Source organism: Octodon degus, unplaced genomic scaffold (assembly GCF_000260255.1).
Source record: "Octodon degus isolate 3935 unplaced genomic scaffold, OctDeg1.0 scaffold00020, whole genome shotgun sequence".
Classification (NCBI taxonomy): Eukaryota; Metazoa; Chordata; class Mammalia; order Rodentia; family Octodontidae; genus Octodon; species Octodon degus.
Window position 1 is genome coordinate 14,656,285 of NW_004524596.1, and position 21,619 is coordinate 14,677,903.

At 36.8% G+C, this 21,619-nt stretch overlaps 1 protein-coding gene across 1 annotated transcript in view; it reads right to left on the reverse strand.

The window, feature by feature from the left end:
- The window catches only part of Srbd1 (S1 RNA binding domain 1), a 236,736-nt gene that overhangs the window by 68,431 nt on the left and 146,686 nt on the right, over positions 1–21,619 (reverse strand).

Genomic DNA, 21,619 nt, shown 5'->3' on the forward strand with positions numbered 1-21,619 from the left:
GAGATGGCTCAGTGTTCTAAAGCACCTACTTGGAACAAGCTCAGCAAAGCACAGGGACCGCGGTTCAATCCCCCAGCACCACATGCCAGCCAGCCCCGCCCCCTGGTGGGCTGAGCTGGCCACACAGACACACACACACACAATAAATAAATAAATAAAGAAAGAACTGTTCACCTACTACTACAACATTCATAGATCTTCCCATGAAAATATCCCTGAATGCTTTTAATTCTTCTACTCAAACAGCTGGATGAAGTTGTGGAGCTTGTTTTAAAAAAGAAAAAGATTGGTTATAGTGGAAAAGGGGGACGTGAGCTGGTTACCAGTTGTCATCCAAAGATGACAGTTGCACTTATTGGTGCATTACAAATGCAAACGGTTAATGTGGTATAAACTGTATACTGGGTTTTAGTTCAAATGCCTACAGTTATCACACAAGGCATTCATCTGCATTCCCTGTTTATGGGAATGAAATATGTAGTCATTTGAAGTCCACAATATGTATACTGTGTTTGTAATAACTGCAGATTTTACAAGCACATTATTCTTTCCATTAGGATTAAAACCTCACTGAATAGCAATTTGTGAAAGAATTCTAACAGGGCCCAGAGCCCAGAACTCTGACCTCTGATGAGATGCTTGGCAGCAACAAACTCTAGGTCTAAGCTAAACATCTGGTTTGAGTTAGACTTCCTGAAAAAATAGCCCCTGTACTGGGGAAACTGGTATTCACTCAGCTTTGTATATATACTTTGACTGACTTCAACACTGTTACAGAAAAAAAAAAAAAAAAAAAAAAGAAGAAGAAGAAGAAGAAAGGCTGAAGTAGAATGCCTGTCAATCATGACAGACTCCTTGGTGGCCTCTCCAGAGCTAAGCACTCTTGTTAACGAGAACATTTAATTTCTTTCCATATCCCTCACGTATTTTTTTCATGTGATAGCATATAAAGCATACAATAATATTAAAATGTGTCCGAGTTTGTTATTAACAAATATAATAAATTACTTTTTTTCTTAATTATTATGAAGTAGCAATCTCTGGGTAAGGTAAAATTCATTCAGTTTACATGTACAAGGGGAAGAAATAAAAATATTAGTATGTTGAGGTTCTTACAAAGTTTACAAACTATTAAAACTCAAAATATTGGTTTCTAAATAGCATTCCCTTCTTCTAAAAATTACAAGTATTAATGTAGTAGTGATTTTACCAGGAAGAGATTTTGTTTTTCATTTTCACTGCAAATTTGATGACAATCACAATTCAAAAAGTATTATTCTGATATATTAGAAATATGTCCTGAGTTAGTATGCAAACATGAAACAATCAGAAAACAGAACATTAAAGTTTCCACTCACTTTTACTTTCTGATAACTGCTTTAGTAGGCCAGATATGGTAACCCATCTACTACACTGAACATACATTTTTAGCTCACTGTAACGCATTTAATGATTACAAAGTTATTTCACCTTTTTATCTGTACACAGTCTTCACACGCAGAGCTCCCACGTTAGACTGAGGATGGCCCAACCCCACGTTAGACTGAGGATGGCCCAACTCCACCAAAGGAAATGGCAGCATCTAGGGGAGCTGGTTTCTATAGTCAAAGGCTAATGTATAGCATTAAAGCAGGATATTGCAGTGTGGTGTGTCCTACCTTGCCTGTGATTTAATTTGGGCTTCCAGTGAAAGCAAAAGTGTAACACAATTTATATGATTGTCAACACGTAAGATCTAGGTTGTGTGGGATGATGACTGGGAGCGCAATTCACTTTCAAGGACCTGGAAGAGTTCTGCCAGTCTCAGGTGGTGGTAAATTGCCATTTTACTTTTCTATATATCACCTTAATTTAATTATTATCTTTGTGAGTAGAAGTGCAAGTGTATTTAAATCCAGTCTTTTGAAAGAACTGTGTGCAGTTGAATGCAAATTAATGGGCGTACATTTCTTGACTTACACATTTGCTCTTCTACCAGAGGCACTGCCAAGGACTCTACTGAATGGTACCATGTTGTAAACCATTAGTATTGTTCTCCAAAAGGCATCAGCAGTTTGCAATACCACTTCTGGCATACTTTAGGGGAGCAACTTAGGAATGACTGATTATTTATAGTAGCTCATGAGTTAAAAATAGTCTTATCGACCAAGCTCAAGTCAGATTCTGCATGAAGTTCCTCAATGTCCTCATGGAACACTCTTGTTTGTCTACTTGTCACGAACAGAAAGGTTCTAATTTTTGCGACAATTATAATTCAGTAAGTTATGAAGTCTGCACCATCTTAACACTAGATGATTTTTTTAAAAGAACATTCATATTTCTATGATGAAGTCTTGCTGTTCCTGTTCTAATCTGAATCAATAAAATAACCATAGAAAGCAAAAAGGAAAATCTTGCTTATCCAAATTTTAATTCTTGAATTCACAATTTTTACGTATTTTAACATAAAGTTTCCATTTACCAGTGCTGCATAAACGTCATGTAGCTCAAATTTACTGCCTCTTCACAATCTTGGGAACTCCCTTTTTATAACATAACCACTTACATTCCTTAGTTCATCACAAAATTAAATGTTTCTTTAAATGATCTTCATTATAACACAAAGTAAAAGTTTATAAAAGACAATATGAAAAACTCTCACATAAAGTTTTTAAGTAGTATTTTGTAAAAGTATATGTAGATTAACATGAGTAATTTAGGTAAAGACATAATTGCTTTTCCATTTCAAAACAATGACAAGTAAACCTGTTTAGTTTACTTCTAAAAGACAGCAGAGACATTGCTTAAAATGTGTAAAAACTGCAGTGTTCTGTTTACATATCACCACACTATGAAGTTATGGATAAAATTTTATGAATAATCATTTCCTTTGATGCCTACACAAATTAGTTATGAAGGATTTCCTTCTCTTAAACATGAGCATATCACAACCTCTACTTGGGTCAGATGATAAAATAAGTGTGCATGACTTGACACATTTAGGTTTTTAATTTTATTTGGTGATAATAGAGAAAAAAGTCATTACACTAATTCTGAAGGCCACTCTGACAAGTAATCTTCCCAAGTCACAGGGAAGGGGACGCCTCTGTTTTCCCCCATATGACAGAAGTAGCAAGTAGACCGTTTCTCCCTGATACAACTCTGGCATATAATAGTGAAACGCTGCGAGCACTACTACAAAATGCTGTCTGTAACAAAAATGCTGACGATAACAATGAGCAGAAAAAATAACAATGGTGATTTTGTATTCTAGTAGTTCTACACTGGAAATGAATAGCAAATTTTCTTTCTAAAAGGCATAAAAACCATGTCATTGCTAACCTTGTACATTTTTGGAAAGCTATGGCCACAAAGGTACATTTATAAAATAAGCCCCCACTTGTTAAAACTGTAACGGTGCCACCATCACTAGAGTTTCACCTTAGTGACTTAAATAAATATAAACAAAGTAATAAACACTATATGTTTTATAGAGTTCCATGAATGGGGCGGGGAGGGGGGCCTCACCTCGCTAAATAACCTCCTGGCAAATGCAAAAGTAAAGCTAAATTTTGTTTGCTCATATTTTCTGAGTTCCGAGAATTTAAGAAGCAGTAGGGGGAACCTAACTCATTTAACTGAAAGATGTTTGCTTATTTCACTTTCCACACTGGCCTTACTGGAAAGTTAGAGAAGTGGGGATGTCAACAAGAAAGGATAAAATAATTAGGAAAAGGCAATCATTATAATAAAATAATTTGGGCATTTTAAAGATGTCTTTCATATTTTATGTTTTAAGATGACCTCGATGGAAATCTTTCTACTGGCTGCACGTAGAGTTGAAAACATGCTCTGTAAAAATCAGACACCATGTCCTGCCACTTCAAGTGGCCAAAATGTCCAGCAACTAAGGTACCCACATGGCTTTCCCACCAGTGAAGTAATAGTAACACTCTCCATGCTACTTACTCTGGCTGTCATAGAAAACAATGTTTTTCAGAATTGAGGGTTAGAGCATATTAATGCCTAATGTCACATGAACAGTTTTTCAAAATATATTGTTTCAGACCTGTTAATATACTAATGGAGATTTTGTAAAGTTTGAATATAATTTTCAAGTCATCACTTGGATGACATCAATAACAACACTTATTTTAAATAAGCCCAAATTATATACAGTTGAGTAAATTTTAATTTGTTTTCATTTAAGGTCTTCTAAAGTTGAGGCCAGCATGCTGAAGAAAAATATTAAACTATCTATAACCCTGTGTCAACATATGATGCTACTGGGAATGGTAAGTGAATTAATTTTCCCTGGAAAATTAATTACTTATGACTTACAGTTGTAAAAGCAAACAACGTAACTCTGGATTAGGGCATATTTAATTTCTGTTTGTAGTACCGATTAAATTAATTTCATATAATTCATGGTATGTAATGGAAAGCAGAACAAAAATGAAATTCTAGACAATGACTGACAGAGAAAAACACATATATTTATGAAGCTAATCCAAAAATAAAGATCATGGATATTAATCACTAGATAATTAACCATTATTTTTAATGGTTGTATAGTAATGAATTTTTAGCATAGTATTTGAGAAAGTATAGCCAAATAAAAAAAATCTAACACAGAGAAATAAAATATAAAGCTGTAATAATAGTGTCTTTTGTACTGTCTCCTCCTCCTAAAAGGTCATTAGTCAGGATTTACACATCTTGCATTTATAACTGATTAATTTTTGTCCGTATAAAATTGAGGCAGCTAAAATAAAATATGCTACTAAATGATTTGGAGATGAAGTTCTTAAAATTAGAGCTACTATTTTCCTTCTCTGACCCCAAAACAGTAAAGTACCTTTAAAATGAATCCTCTGTGATTCATCTGACTGAATTATGCACCTGAACACTACCAAGACAACAGATTGTGGTGGACAAGTTGTGCTCCAACACTACGCACAGCTGCACACAGGAGCATATTCATCTCAGCACCCCAACCACTTCCTACCTGCTCCAGGTAAGCCAGACATAAGCTTTTAATTTTGGTTTCATCTTCATGATATAACCAGTGTTTTAAGATAAAGAAATAAAATTTGTCCTGATACTAACTAAAATTAAATAGGTTAAAGTAGCTATAAGACATATTATTCTCATGGCATAGTTTTTAATAAAAACTCACAAAAACAGAACATTTCATATTCTGGTAATAACTATCACTGGGGACCTGATGAAATCACTAAGAGTCTCGTTCCCACCAATAGTTGGGACTATTTGGCTAGGAGAAGGAAGAAGTTCGACAAATATTTTTAAAATAAAATATCTCCATAATTAATGTTTTTAGAAAACAGTAGATGTGAATGTCAGATAAAATATACAGTATAAATATAATGAAAATAAAAACTAGTCAAAGTACACATTTCAAAATTTCACATTTTACAAATTTTAAACTTATGTACCCCTAGTCATTCCTTCTATAAGACTTACTATACACATATAACTCTCTCTTAAAAATGGGTATTAATAGGACTATTGTTAATTTATGCAATACTTTTGAAAGGCAGTACTAAAAATATTCTCAAGTCCTTCATAATTTTAAACCTGTGAACTGAAGGAGAAAACAGAATGTTACTTTAGCATAATAAGACAAATACAAATACTTTGAAAATAAAAATTCACGGCACAATAGTTTGAGGAAATTTTTCTGAAGTAGCTTTGCACAGTAAAAAGATTAAGAGAAACATTTCTAGTTCTGCAGAGACTGTGACTTATGCATGATTAGAAAACATTTTGGCTTTACTCTAAAGAGTAAATGAAGCAATAGAAACCTCACCTTTCTGGCTTGTTTTCCTAAAATACAGAGTTCCCCTTATTTCCAATGGGCCTCCCTCCATGCAGTCCAGATTGAAAAGTGGTCTGTCTATGAAATGGCCTAGGTAGGGTGTCTTTAGAGTGGGAGGCACAGCCAGCTTCTTTTCAGCAAATAAAGCTGCAACAGGGATTCGACGCCACCGTGGACACCCAGAGAGCTTTAGCTTAAGTTCCTTATCATTCTGGCTTCACCATCGGACAGTGAGTGTTTTTTATTTTTAAGACAGAAAACAAGCAACCAAGCAAGCATGTCCTTCTGAATCTGAACAAAACCTATGTGCCTGTCCACACGGGTGCTGCCTGACTGCATGAGCAGAAACAGAAAACATTTTCTGACTCGGCAAAAGATCTACAAGGCAGGGAGGAGTTGCAATGATCTCCCTCCTTGGGAAATGCACACAGAACACCCTTCACAGTCCCTTCAGTCTGAAATGAATTTTAGAAGTTTCCTCAGGCATCTTTCTTTTATTACAGCCCACATTCATATTTCAGTAGAATGACTACAGGGGAATCACTAATTTTTTATCTAAACTATGACGTTTGGCAAACATTATATAACCAACTATAAATCTACAAAAGCCTCAAATACTAAAGAGATGGTAATTACATGATGAGAAACAGCTTGATTATGGGAGCAGCAAGGCAGGCTGTCAACAAACAGCTGTTTTTTATTGCCAACTCATAACTAGACCATGCATCCCAAAAATCGAAGGAGTTTGTTTCTGTTGTTTGTTTTTAACTACTCTGCTCTCTCCCACTCCTACCTACAAAGTACCGAGTCAATTTAAACATTAGAAGTGAACCACAACAGAAGAATCAGATACATGAGGATAACAAAGAAAGCACTATACACTTACACAAAATTCTATAGTTAATAACTAACAGAAGTTTAAAGTGTACTTTCCAATTCAACTTCAAATGCTTATCTCTCCCGTGCAACACGTTCTGTCATTACTGTTTATAAGAGACAGCTCAGGCAATGGGCCTCTGCTTCCTCATTCCTGGATTATGACCACAGCAACGCTGCAGCTCTAGTCCTTTGTTCTGGAAGCTTTCCCCAGAACTGTGTCCGCCTCCTCCCTGTTAGCAAGAGAGAACGAACATGCTTACACTTGCTGGTATGAACTGAATGACCTGGAAGGTCCCTGCAACTTGAAATTAAATGATTCTATGAAGACTGACAAGTTAGCTTAGGAATAAATAACTAGAATAAAAAGTACCTTAATACCAAAGGTTTAAAAAAATACCAAAGTAAATGAAGTTTGTTTATTTGATGGTCTGATGGTATGAAATAAACCACTTTCATCTCTATACCTTTAGGCTATTTCATGTCTACCATTTTCTTTCTCCTTTTTATATCTCTTCAGGAAAGATATCAGCATCCTTATCTTATCTTCCAACAAGGCATGAAAAAGTAAAATTATTTTCCCAAGGTGACATGGCAAAAAGAAAATCAAGCACTTTTTGTGACCCGGGCCCTATGTTTTTTCCACTGAACTGGCTGAAATGAGGACAGCAGCAATGAGAATGTTTGTGCAATTTAAATTTCAGGCAGCCTCTCGATCTGTGTAGGAGTACTACTTCTGGGAAACTCTGACTAGACACACCCTGAATTATGACTACTCAACTGCAGGGTGGGCAGAGTTAGGTAGATGTCCCACCTATAACAACTGAACAAGAACTTTAATCTAGAATCCAAATTGTCTTATACAAACTTTTAAGAAGGTATTTCCTGTCTCACCTTTAACTACATCATGCCTTTCTCAGGTCATGGAGATAGCTCAGCAGCACAAGTGCCTGCCTGGCAAGCGCAGGGTCCTGAATTGGATACCCAGGATGGATGGATGGATGGATGGATGGATGGATGGATGGATGGATGGATGGATAGATAGATAGACAGATAGATATATAGACAGACAGACAGACAGACAGACAAGACAGACAGACAGACAATCATGCATTTTTCATGTAGCAGATTTAGCAGCAAGTCTTTTGTATTCTGCAGCTATCACTGGGTCTCTGTGCAATTAATGCAGATGTTATTAGCATACCCATGAATATGTATTCTGAAAAACTCAAAAAGTGGCCTAGGGGCCAGGGAGATGGCTCAGTAGAATAAGTGTTTCCCCTGCAAGTGCAAGGACCTTAGTTCAATCCCCGGTTCCACAAAAAAAAAAAAAAAAAAAAAGTGGCCTAACTTTATCAACAGGTCTCTGAGTAGATTTCAGATTTTTGGATCATCTTTTAAAAAAAAAAAAAAAAAAAAAAAACTGCCTGTATTCCAAACTAGGGGTGATATTACAAACAGGAACCTGAGTAAGACACTACTCGCTTTACACGAAGCAGCTCCTAGGAAGTTGGAAGGGAGAAGTGCAGAGAGGAGGAAATACCGAGGAAGGCAGAGAAGCACAGCGGGGCAAAGCTGGAAATACGCCTTCTCCATTACCTATGCCGTAAACTAACTGCTATATCATGCATCGATTTGTCATGGGCATTTAGAAGGAGAGTAACAAACATAAAAAAAAATAACTCCCAAGAACAATTTTAAAATTCCAATTAAAAAAAAATTGCAGGGTATGGTGGAAGAACCTGTAATCCCATCTCTTGAGAGGCACAGGCATAGCACTGCCAGGAGTTCACGGTCAGCCTGGACCACACAGTGAATTCGAGGTCAGCCTGAACTATAGGGTAAGACTGTCTCAACAAACAAACAAATAAACAAATACAAAATCATTATGAAGATAAGCCCACTTTACCGCACTCAATGCCAGCTTGCAAACTGTAAAATTTAGCACCTCTTTTAGAATGTCTAAAACAGTTTTACTACTAGTGAGGAGACCTGAGAGTTGTTTTTTTTGTTTTGTTTTTTTGTTTTTTTTTTTTTTGGGGGGGGGAGGTCTGACAAGCAACAACCCTACCTGGCTGTTGGGTGCCAGTGGTCCTTCCCAGACCACCTAGTTACAGAAACCTCAGCCTGAACTACCTTTCTCTACACTCATTTATCCTCCACAAATGATGTTTCTCCTATATCAATTCTCCAGGGAAGTGCATGATGGAATATCATATAATTCTTAAGAGTAAATTTAGGATTCTAAATAAAAACGTGGTCTGCTACCCCAAAGAAGCAGAGATAAAATATAAAACTGATTCTTATCCTTACTTTAATGGCATCTTGCAATTTTCCAGTTATAAAATGCCTTAATTAACTCTTGCTAATTAAATGCCCTACTGACACCCAAGTCTTTCTGCCTGTAAATGGTTGGTACGGGGCACATCTGGAAATTGAAGGGGTCTTTCAAACGCACCGCTAGAACGATGACCTATTTTCACTCTCCTAGGTAGGTTCACGTCACCAGGTGACGCTGGATACGGCTTACCTCCAAGGAAAACAACCTCTTACTTGGCTGCTCAGCGGCTGTTGATGAGTAGACAACAAGTGCTCTATGTACTCCGGGAGCCTATTTGACATGTGCAGATCCTCCTGAGCACACGTGCCTCCATGTGCGGAGACACCCTCCCTCCTCCCACAATAGATGTCCACTGCTGAACAAATGTATTTCAAAGGCTCTCACTAGAAAATGGATTTTTTTTTTCTCCACCACAGTGTCTTTTTATAAATGCAGAGCACAGAGGGGGAGACCAACAGGTGGATCATTTTTCCTTAACTCGTCTCTGGCTCTGGCCAGTTCTCACTTACTGAGGGCTGAGAACACACTTCTGTGAAGTCCTCTCCTGAGGTACCCATGGAACTCAGAAACCAGAAAGCTTCTACCCACTTCCCAAAAGCCACGAACATTAGAGTTCTCACTCTCTTGCCCCCATTAGCTAATTGATAAGAACAGTTTACATCATTTATATTCAGTAAATGTCCACCAAACATGGAGGAAAATTTCTGAGTTTCAAATTAGACAAATCATTATGGGGTCCCTGGACCTGCCATGCCAGCCCCGCTCCCTGCAGCACACTGAGACAGCAATTGAGATTGGGCATGGTGGTGCATGCCTGTAATCCCAGCTCTTGGGAGGCTGTAAACAGGCAGATCACTACGAGTCCAATCTAGTAGTGAGACCCTGAACATCCTGCAGACCCTTCCCTAACAAATAATATTAAAAAAAAAAAAAAAAAAAAAACCCATGGGGGAAATAAAAAAAAAAAAGAGTCATTTTACAGATAAACTTCAGACTCTGGTGTTGAAAGTTAAGGTCCACAAATCAAGAAGCAGTCATGTCTACAGAGTTAGGCTTTTCCATTGCCCTCTCAGTGAATCACACTGTGGTTAGTTGAAAGTGCTGTTCACATAATAAATTAACCACCTCATTTCCTTCATCACCGAAATATACACAGCACCTCCGTACGGATTTGTTTTAATAAAAGTAATAAAGCAAGCCCAGAGGTTAGGGCTGTTAGGACATAATCACACCTCTGAGATTTGAAAACACTCACATGCACATCATGCCTCAAAAGCTTTTGCGAGCCCCCCTCCAACAAAACCCAACTGTACTCATGCCTTCCAGTCCATTTATACAAAATAAAGAACAAAAGTCTTGATCAAGCCAAGAGCAAATGTTCCCTTTCAATTATATATTTGAAAAGAATATATAATTCTCAGTAATACTGCTAACAAGCAGCTTATGTACCTAATCTGGATTATTAAAGAAAATATATCATTATAGTTAACAGAACCCTAAAAAGACAACCAACTAGCCTACTCTCATCCCAACACAAAGATGTTTTCTAAAGTGAGTTGTTCGAAATGACAAACACCACATGTATTTCTTCATGTGAACTGAGAAGCAATTTCATTTTATACAAATCAGGTAAATGAACTTTCCTTACCTGGTAATGATGCTTAATTACTAAGAGCTGAAGTGGGGGAAATGACTCTTAAAATTTTAATTTGTCCTCAGCCCTGACTTTCACCCTGACCAGAACAAATGACACTGCAACCCACAGGGTAAGATGGATTTGGGCAAAGTAATGTGCCACGAGTGAACTCACGCCATAATTCAATGAGGCCAGTTTGCCTGTCTCTGCAGCATGTTGTAATCACACTGCAGAAGCAAAGCTCACTGTACACCTGCAGCCTACACCTCTCGGTCCTACTGCGAGATCGTGCCTTCTACACATGCTGTCACTGTGACAGAGACGCCACCTCCCTTGAATGTAAAATGTAATTTAATCTTACACGTAATTAAGTTTATCTGTGCTATTCTTAAAGCTCATGATCAACCCCTGTGTACACACACATGCACCAAGGAATGAGTATATCAACATTCCTGAAGAGTATCAGATAACAGATGTTCAGAATATAGTTTTTAAATGCCCCGAAGCTCTCTTAATATATTTTATTTCTTTCATCAACTGCTATGCTTACCTAGCACAATCGTATTAGCACATAGTTTTTCAATTTTGTTTGTGTCCATGATATTTTTATTTTTTAAAGAGAATAAATAATAAAAAGAAATTATAAATGATACAAAATTTCACTAAACAAAATAAGAGGACTTCAACAATGATAGTTACATTGTATATTGCTATCTTCAAATTAGCATTTAGATTACCAGATATAAGCACGTAAAACTGGTCAAAAAAGTAATAAAATAATTAAAAAGGAGAAAGAAAAGACAAAATTTAAGTATTAACTGCTCCTTACAATAGACTAGCAGAACTTAGAAGTACAATTATCCAACCTATCCTGTTCAATTTTTTTCTAATGTAAATAGTATTCAATTTTTTTTTTTACCTGAGTAAAGTTAAAAATTCCATTTCAGACTTTCTCATGCTATGCCACTTTTCTACAGAAAAGTTACATCCAAATATTCAGTCAAACAATATAAAAATCTGTATCATTACAGAGTTAAACATTTTTAGAGTAATTTTACAATACTATTCCTAGTCTATGGATTATCTACCTACACACTACCAGTGTACCAGACCTAAGCATTATACAGAGAACTTCCCTAGGGCTCTGAATCAAAGAAAGATTATGAAGGACATCCATAAGCTTACATTTCAGTAGACAACTTCACTTCAAAGGCAAAATGCTACCCCAATCAATCCCTTTGCAGCAAAGATTTTTCTTTGATAAAGATACAATATACTCTATTTGCTATCAGTCCTTAGAAATATTGAGTCACTGATTTAGTCACAATCAAAGGACATTCCTCTACCAGTGCTCCCTCCAATCTGCCCTGGTGAGAGCTATTTCTAGAGAAAATAGAATATGCACCATAGAGAGGAAAAATAAAGAAGTGTGTGCCAAAAAGCTTTAGCTCTTTCAGTAGCAATCCTCCGCTCAACTTCCCCCGTGACTCGCACTTCAACTGCGTGAGTATATGAATGCGCTCTGCCCCAACTCTCGCGCTCAGGGCAGATGCTCACACAGAAAGCCCCAAGACAAAGGAGAACGCGACGAGACACTCCCCGTCCCACAGAGGCGTTTGTTTGCCAACTAACTAAAGAATGCGTCGCGTGTACTGCGTGTACTCTTACTTTCAACTCCTTCCCAATTTTAATCAAAGTTCACTATAGGAACACAATATTCTAAGACATCTTCTGAAAAGACATTTCATATTTTTAAAACAGGTAAATGGCACATTTTATAAAGAAACACTGTTAATATGTTTCTTACAGCATTAATTAGTAAAGAGCTGTCAGAGTCTCCTCCACACACTGGAGTATGTAAAGCACTGTATCACAAGGAACAGGAACAATGTAGCATTGCTTACCTCAGCACTACCTCAGTTTTGAGAAAAATCGTATCTTAAGAATGCAGTCTATGGCTGGGTGTGGTGGTGCATGCCCACCCATGATCCCAGCACTCTTTGGGAGGCTGAGGCAGGATTGCTGCAACTTCAAGGCCAGCCTATGGCTACAAAGTGAATTCAAGACCAGCCTGCACGGCATTGTGAGACCCTGTCTCAAAAAGATCACAAAGAAAAAAAAAGGAAAGAAAAGAGAAAAAGAATGTAGTATAGTTTTTTTCACAAGGCCAGATAAATGAAACTAAATCTAAGGTTTGAAATCCATTTTGTGAAAAAACACTGAAATACAAAATTGTAGGCTGGATCAGTGTTGCAGAACAGAGAATATATTAAAAAAAAAAAGATATAACATTTTCAGGTTTTAGGGTTCTAAAAAAGTAGATGCCAATACAACATACTAAAATGAGAAAAGAGCTTTTTATGAAATAGTGAACTGATTTTAACATCAACTTTAATTATTTCTTGGAACTGTTCAACTGAGTACCAACACGCTGTTGAGAAAGAAAACATCAGGTTTGACATGACACACATACAACTGATGGAAAATGAAAAACAATTCAGATTGCAATAGACTATGGTCCCTGTCCATCCAGAGAACTGAACCAATTTTACCTTGAAAATCAAGGACTTGCCAGGTGTGGTGGCAGATACCTGTAATCCCAGGATTTAGAAGGCTGAGAGAGGAAGACTGCCACCAGTTCAAGGACAGCCTGGCTACACAGTGAGTTAAAGGCCAGCCTGAACTACCCAGGGAGACTCTGTCTCCAAAAAAAAAAAATAAATAAAAAAAGGAAAAAGAAAAGGAAAGAAAATCAAGCACTTCAAGCTTTTAAGGATCAAAATATACAACTGAAGGAAAATAAGGATTTCCTTACAAAATGAAAAAACAAAAAACAAACAAACAAAAAAAAACCCTAGAAGCTAGTAGTCTAGATTTAACTAACAAAACAGAAAATTATGATATGTTCATAACAGAAATACAATAAATATTAACTATCAACTATCCTGATAATCTATACCATTTACCCACTTAGCCAATACTTGCTAAATATCTTCCATGTGCCAGGTCCTGGGAGACCCATACAGAGGAAGCAACACTGCGCTCTTACAAGGGTTTACACTGTATCAGATGAGATGGCAAACTAATGAGTACTGTGGCTTTAGAAATTTAGACCCTAACTGTTCTCTTTTTGGCTCTGTATGAAACAGTAGGTTTCTACCTCACAGAAAAAGTAAAAACAGGCGAGAAGCCCTCACAGCCTGTGGCTTGTGCCTCTTCACCAGCACACTATGCTATGCTACACGAGGACCTCTCTCCTGAACTCTCCCTGTCCATCCGTCTTTGGGCTACTTCTCTAGGTCCCATGCAGCTATCCCTACAAGCACCCAGCTTCCTCACCCGGCAGCACTGTCAACTTCTACCTCTCCTTTCTGACATTTAGAGGTAACCAATTTTGTCTACTGAAAGTTCACTTTTCATTCAGTCCTGAATTGATTCTGTCTGATTTCTCCTCTACACCACTCCTGTGATATTATTCTTGTTATGGTCAACACTGACTTAATTTTTAATTAACTTTGCATTTTTTAAGTGACTTATTGTCAGCAGGTGAAAAAAAAAATGTACATAATTATAGGGTGCCATGTGATCTTTCAATACAGGCATAAACAGTATATTTAAATCAAGTTAAACATACCCCTCTCCTCAAATATTTATTTCCTTCTGATGCAAACATTGAAATCCCTTCTTCCAACTTCTTAAAATATACAGAACACAATTTCCTATCCATAGCCATCCTACTGTGGAGTAATCTTACACCTGTCACTTAGCTCCCATCAATCAACCTTTCCCCCATTTTCTTCACCTTTTTTTAATTTCATCAGTACATGTTTGCAATTCATGCAGTTTACAATCATCCTGGGGAGTGGTCACATGTACATACATATAATAGTTTGTATTAGTTTTAAATCCCCTACCCTACCACCCCTGAGTTCACCTATCACCTTTTTCATACTTATTGATATTATTTGTCTTAGCTAATGTTTCCCTGCCCTATTTTTTATTTATTTATTTTTTGTCTTTTTGAGAAAGGGTCTCATTCTTGAACATGCAGTGAACCTCTTGCACCCTATTTTTAATGAAATATAAAAGACAATTTTCAGTTATCTAATAATTTTTCTTTGAAGTATTCTACAACATTGTCTTCTTCAAACTCTTACCCTTTGATATTAGTATATCCTGATTTTCTCCCACATTATATAATACTGTGATGTACATTCAAAATACCTTGAAATCCCATTAAAATCAGCTTCTAATTCAGTAAGCCTGAGAGGGCACAAGCGCCTCTGGGTGGGGTCTCTGCTATTCAGAAAGATCAGGGGCATTGCTGTAACCTGGAGACACAGAGAAATAGACTCTTCTCACCCACCCAGGTCAACCAACTCAGTCAGTCCTGCACTTCACAGGATCTCCAGGGGGTTTATCTGCACATTCAAGCTTGAGAAACATTAGAAGCCAGTTGTTCTCAAAAATAATCCAATAAATAGATTACAGAGGCTGTCCTATTCCCAAATTTCTCACCCAAAAGGTCTGGGGAAATGATGCAAATATATGTGTATATCTACCAAATTCTTAGATGATACTGACGCTCCTGTTCTGAGGATCATAATGTGAAAACATGACTGTACATTAGGATCACTTGCAGAACTTTAGAAAGGTTGATGGCATGGGAGGCCCACCCTTAAGGACCAATTAAACTAATCCCTCTGGGGATGAAGTCTAAGCTAGGTATTTTAAAAGCACCTGTTTAATCTTAAGGTTTCTAATTTAGATACTTAAGGAGCTAGGAAGTTAGTGCTGAAAAGATAATAGCACATGATGAATGTTACAGGGTAGCACTATCCCAATAACACATGACTATGTCTAGGACATCTGCTCTGCTCAACTCTGCCCTGTGAATAATCTCTAGAAATTTAACAGCCTTGTTGTGAGCCATGTCTATCTAAAATTACCAATGGGGCTGGGAAGATAGCTCAGCAGCATAAGTACCTGCCTCTCTAGTGCAAGGTCCTGAGCTTGATCCCCAGTAAGAAAAAAAAAAGCTACTAATGGGAATAAAACAGTGATATTTAGTCACTGACATGGTTAACATAAAATATTCCCCAAAAGTTTCATGTGTTCAAGGGTGGGAGGTTGGGAAAACAACTGGATTACGGGCACTATATTCATCAGCAGGTTACCCTACTCTGTGAATTTACAGCTGAACGCGCTGTTGGGAAGAGGGCCTTGCTGGAGCGCACAACCTGGAGGGATATTCTTGTCTCTGGTTTCTCCACTGGCCTTCCTCACCAGGCCCTTCCACCAGGCCACCCTGCCTGAAGCCAGCTCACCGTGGACAGACCTCCCTTAATATATGTGCCAAACTACATCTTTCCTTTCTTTAATCACGAGCGTAGAGCGTTTTATCCATTGACAAGTGACTAATGCAGTTATGAAAAGTTACAAAGGAAAAACTTCTATTTCTAAAATGACAAGTTCTAAAGATACTATCAAACGTGGCATTAAAGACAAACGCAATCTATAATATTAAATGTATTTTTACTTTCACTGAAAAAATGAAAGTGAACTAATTTTCCTGATCTATAAATAAATCTACCATGTGAGCTCACATACAAATTAAAATGAAATAAATTAAAATCATCTGAAAGTCAAAGTCCCTAAGTCAAATCACCTTTACTATTTGACCAAACTTTCCTGAAATTTTAAAATTATAAAACATCTAACAAAAACATATTGCATAAAACAGTACAAAAATACAAGGTAACTATCACCCTGCCTAATAAATTATTATAGGGCCGGCCAGATAGCTTAGCAGATGAAAGCGCCTGCTTAGGCAGATGCAGGGACTGGGTTCGATCCCCGGTGTGCCTATGCCACCTGGCCCCTGTGGCGGGCTAAGACAGCGTCTGAGAAATGGGTGTGGTGGCGCGCGCCTGTAATCCCAGCGCTTGGGAGGCTGAACACAGGATGTTCATCACTAGTGTGATCTGTGTGAATACATTAAAATACATTAAAAAAGAAAAAGGTTATAAAAGAACTGAAACTTCTGGTACACCTCTCCCAGATCCCATTCATTTTCATTCTATGTCCTATCCAGACTAGTCACTTCCTTAAATCTTGTGTTTATTTTTTATTTTTATTTTTATTTTTTTTTATTTTTTTTGCGGAACCAGGGATTGAACTCAGGCCCTTGTGCTTGCCAGGGAAGCGCTTATTCCACTGAGCCATTTTCCCGGCCCTAAATCTTGTGTTTATTTTTATATTCTGAATATACATGTATTCATCAATGATAATTTTATATCAAAGACTTTTTTACATTTTAAAAATATCAAGTGCAAGGTTTTGTTTGCTCACTTAATATTATATCCTATGTCAATATATTTAGCTCTGAGTCCTTTTCACTGATATATAATATTACATGGTCTGAGCATACCAGTTTATGTTCCCATTTTCCAGATAATAAGCATGTTTCCAAATGTTTAGCACTATAAATTACGCCCTACTGAACTCTCACTATCTCATATGTGTCCACATGAGAAAATTTTATAGGCTATTTATTTCTAGCAACAGAAATGCTGAATTAAAAAGCATTCGTATATTTTAAATCAATTACTAATTTTCAACTCTCTCTAAAGTGCTTACATCAATTTATACTCCTAAAAATAATGTACAGGATCACCAATGTTTGTCTTGCATTGCCAGACTTTTTTGGCAATCTGAAGGGTTTCTCTTTGAAGCTTCAGTTTACATTTCCTCTATTAGTAACACTGACAACATTTTTCATATCTTTATTGGCCTTTCATGTTTCCTCTTCTATGAATTACCTCTTCAATGTTCTTTTTTTCTTGAATTACAGCAAATCTTTACTTATTCTGGATATTTATAGATTACTTGTTGCAAATACCTTCTCTCTGTTGCTTATTGTCTATGTATTCTTTTCTGATTGATTCAGAGACATTTTAAGATTTTAATACAATAAAATTCATTATTATTTTCCTTTATGGTCATATTTTTAATGTTATGTGTATAAACCACATCTTTTTTTTTTTTTTTTTTTTTCTTTGCGGAACCGGGGATTGAACTCAGGTCCTTGCGCTTGCCAGGGAAGCGCTTATTCCACTGAGCCATCTCCCCGGCCCCTTTTTTGTCTTTCTGACCAAAATGACAGGGTCTCATTATGCAGTTCAGGTTGGCTATTAGCTCACTTTGTAACTCAGGTTGGTCTCAAAGTCGCAAAAATTTCCTGCCTCAGTCAAGCACTGGAATTACAGATGTGCGCCCCCATGCCTGGCTGTATAACTTGTATCTTGAGTCTTTGGGCCACGGTCACAAAACCACTTGTGTAGGGAATCCATCTGTCTGAAAAATGACTCAGTTTTAGAAGAATTTTCTCCATTTCACCTCTATACTTTTTCTATTGAAAATACTATCAATATGTAAGGGACAAAAATCTAAACAAAAGTCACCTACGTGACTGTCTATGTGGCAGACTTTTCTGCACTCTATCATAACAAGTAATTTAGGGATTTAAATATTTTTTAAATTTTGACCAAACAACAAACAGACTTATCTTTTACAGACTTAAACTGAAACTACATCTAATAATTCCTACACGATAACCATTATAGTTTTTCATGAAATAACATTGCTGCTGAAATGTTATGTGCTTTTGCTTGTTTTTAACCAGATGATCTCACAGAGGGGACAGTGAAATGAAATAACAAATTCGTACCTTTGTGGTTCCATTATGAAAATTTTCAGCTGGAAAGATGATTTTTCTTTTACGTGTCTCTTCATTATCCACAATGAAGTACAAAGATGGTCTGATACAGAATCCACTAAGGGTGCCAAGAACTTATTTTGGATAACTATTTATTTGCTATCATCAAGTGATCTAACAGACCGGCACCAAAGGAGGAAGGAGGGCTGCTCGGAACCTGGCCTACTGGACTGCACATGGTCATTACCAAAGGGAGGTGCTAATGAGCGTGAAAGTATCTAGAACACAGTCCAAGGGCAAAATAAACAGCAGATAAATCCAACTGATTTAAGTTGCGCTTTCAGGATATGACAAGGCCAAGCTAAACCACCATTCCCCGTGTCCCACAGAAGCCAGCACGGCCAGCCCTGCATCATCTTGCTCTCACCCGGGACTGTTTTCTTGGGAGGAACACCAAGCCACTTTCCAGCAAAGTCTTTAGGGGTCAGTTAGGGATATGTTGTCATACGACCACACGAGCTGCCTCTCGCTCCAGAAATAATGACAGGCATGTGTTTTTAAAATCAGCTCTCTTCATTTTCTAGGACAAGAACTAATGTGCTCCCTTTAACATTTTAGCTATTATTAAGCCAAAAGAATTTCAGTTTCTAATGAAATGATACTATAATGTCTATTATTTCATCTATTAATATTCTTTTTCTAAGGAGCTTTCATCTTTTAAATTAACAATGTTTATCCATTATTCAAATCAGAATGAACATTTTATACCGAAAGTACATAGCATCCCAATTTTAAAAAGTCAGCCCTACTATGATTGTATTGGAAATCCATTGTGTCAAGCTTAAATTACATGATCTGTTGCCCAGGTACTTATGTTTTCAATGTAAATGCACATCTATATGCTTAAAACACTTACTTGTTAAAATTTAAAAATGTAAGAGCAATTCCTCATGTTATATATGAAACTTTACTTGAAACACTGCATTTTTAATGATTGAATATTTCAACAGACAGACATTCCATAATTCTTTTAACTATTATCCTATGAGAGTTGCAGCCAATATTTTGCTATTTGTATAAAGTGCAAATACTAGCCATTCTTATCACTGGCTTACAACTACCAGGTAAGAGGCATGTATCTTTGAAAATTATACCTTGACAGTTTTTCTATCTTACTAGAAATCCAACTTATACTACCATAATTATCTGCAAATACTTTTTTTCACTTTTCAATACTTTTTCATTAAAATTTTACTCTACTATTAGGTCAAAATAACGTCACTTCATTTAATTTGGGTTTCTTTAATAAAGAAATTTATATTTTTTTTGTGGTAAATAATATATAGAAGCTCTGTATGTACTTTATATTAATGGTTTATATAAACCAACATGTAAGTGTGTCTGGTTCAATAATAAGAACACCTTAAAGTAAAATAAGCAGTTATCATAATATACATAAAAAACTGCGACAAATAATGTCCCCAATTCATCATCTGGCTTTATGTATTAGCCAAGGACCTGCATATCTTAAGCTGTGATCCATAAGTCTTTTGCTTTGTAAGTGTGATTCTCCATACTTACAGTCTTTCAGGAATTCTTGTGATTTCCACCCACTGATGGGGTCCTTTCTTATTCCAGCTATGATCAATTTATTCACATAAAAATTCGTTTGCATAGATACACAGGTACACTTTTTCTAGCATCTCATGGAATTTAGAACTGTGGATATACTGGCAGTGATGGCTATGTACAATTTAAGAATATTATGATTGAAACTACCATCTTGATCTGAGAAACTACCATTTTCTCAGTTTTATTCTTTGCTGAACAGTGTGTGCTCCAATTTTATACTGCTAGCTGTCTTAATCTCAGACTTTGAGATCCAATTCCTATTCGACATCTTTTCTTGAACTTCTTACAGCGATCCCAAGCCAACATGTCCAAAACTGAATTACTAATCTTACCTACAAAATTTGTTCTCCTCAAGCTTCAAACATATATCAGAAACCTTGGATCAAACTGTTGACAATTTCTTTTCCCTCACCAACAAGCAGTCCCTACAAAAACAAAACTTCTTTCCATCTTTACTGGCATTAACTCTGTCCAAATATCATCATCTCTTACCAGAGCTAGTTTAAAAGCCTAACTTGCCCTACTGGTTTTCCTGTTCCCCTCAAATTTATTCTCCCCAGAGTGGCTAAAGTCAATGTTTAAAAACAAAAATTAGATCACGTCATTACCTTGCTTAAAACTCTATTATTTCTCCTTACTGTTGGAATCAATTCCAAAGATTTATGACATCTCTGAATTTGAACCTGGAGAGCAAGTTGTTGCTATCTATTTGCAGACTTCTATGAGAGAAATAGATTAGGTCTGTTTAGGCTCTATAAATTTAACATCCTTTTCTTTTTTTTTTTTAAAGATTGATTGACTGATTGATTGATTGACTGATTTGGTACAGGGTCTCACTACACCGCTCGGACTCATAGTGATCCTCCTGTGTCTCAGCCTCCCCAGCGCTGGGATTACCGGCGTGTGACACCATGCCCAGTTTCAGTGGCCGGCACAACACAGGGCTAGCATGGCATGTGGTACCGGGAATCAAATCCAGATCCTCGTGTTTGCCAGGCAGGCACTCAGACCACCAAGCTCTTTCTCCAGCCCAACACCTTTCATTATTCCACTATCTTGCTAAAATGTTCCATAATCTCATATTAAACTAATATAACTATAATTCCCCCTCATGACAATGACCCAAGCTTTCTGGAGACACCTGAAGCACCACATAACATTCTGCCATCACCATGGGTCCAGTTTGCCTAGGTTTAGTGCTGTCCTTAACTGCTCAAAGAACACATACAAGCTCAAAAAACTGCAAGTACAGTAACAACAAAAAAACAAGTATTACTACTACACAGTAACCATAATTGGGAGTTTTAGACTACGTTAAACAGAAAACTAGTTACAATAATCAAACACAAATGGAAAATGGGGATAATTAAGACACAGCAGGTACCAAAGACTGCTTCTTCAAGGACCAATAATGATTATCAACAGTTCATACTGGTTTACATAAAAAAGTCACCATGGCTCTCTATTTCATATTCTCTCCACTTCTTTAATACTGTTAAAAGAAGAGGCTCTCCACACTGATTTCTAGTTTGATGTGTTTTAAGAGTCTTGAAATCTGACTAGTAAAATTCTAAGACTGGCCCAAAATCATTAACACAG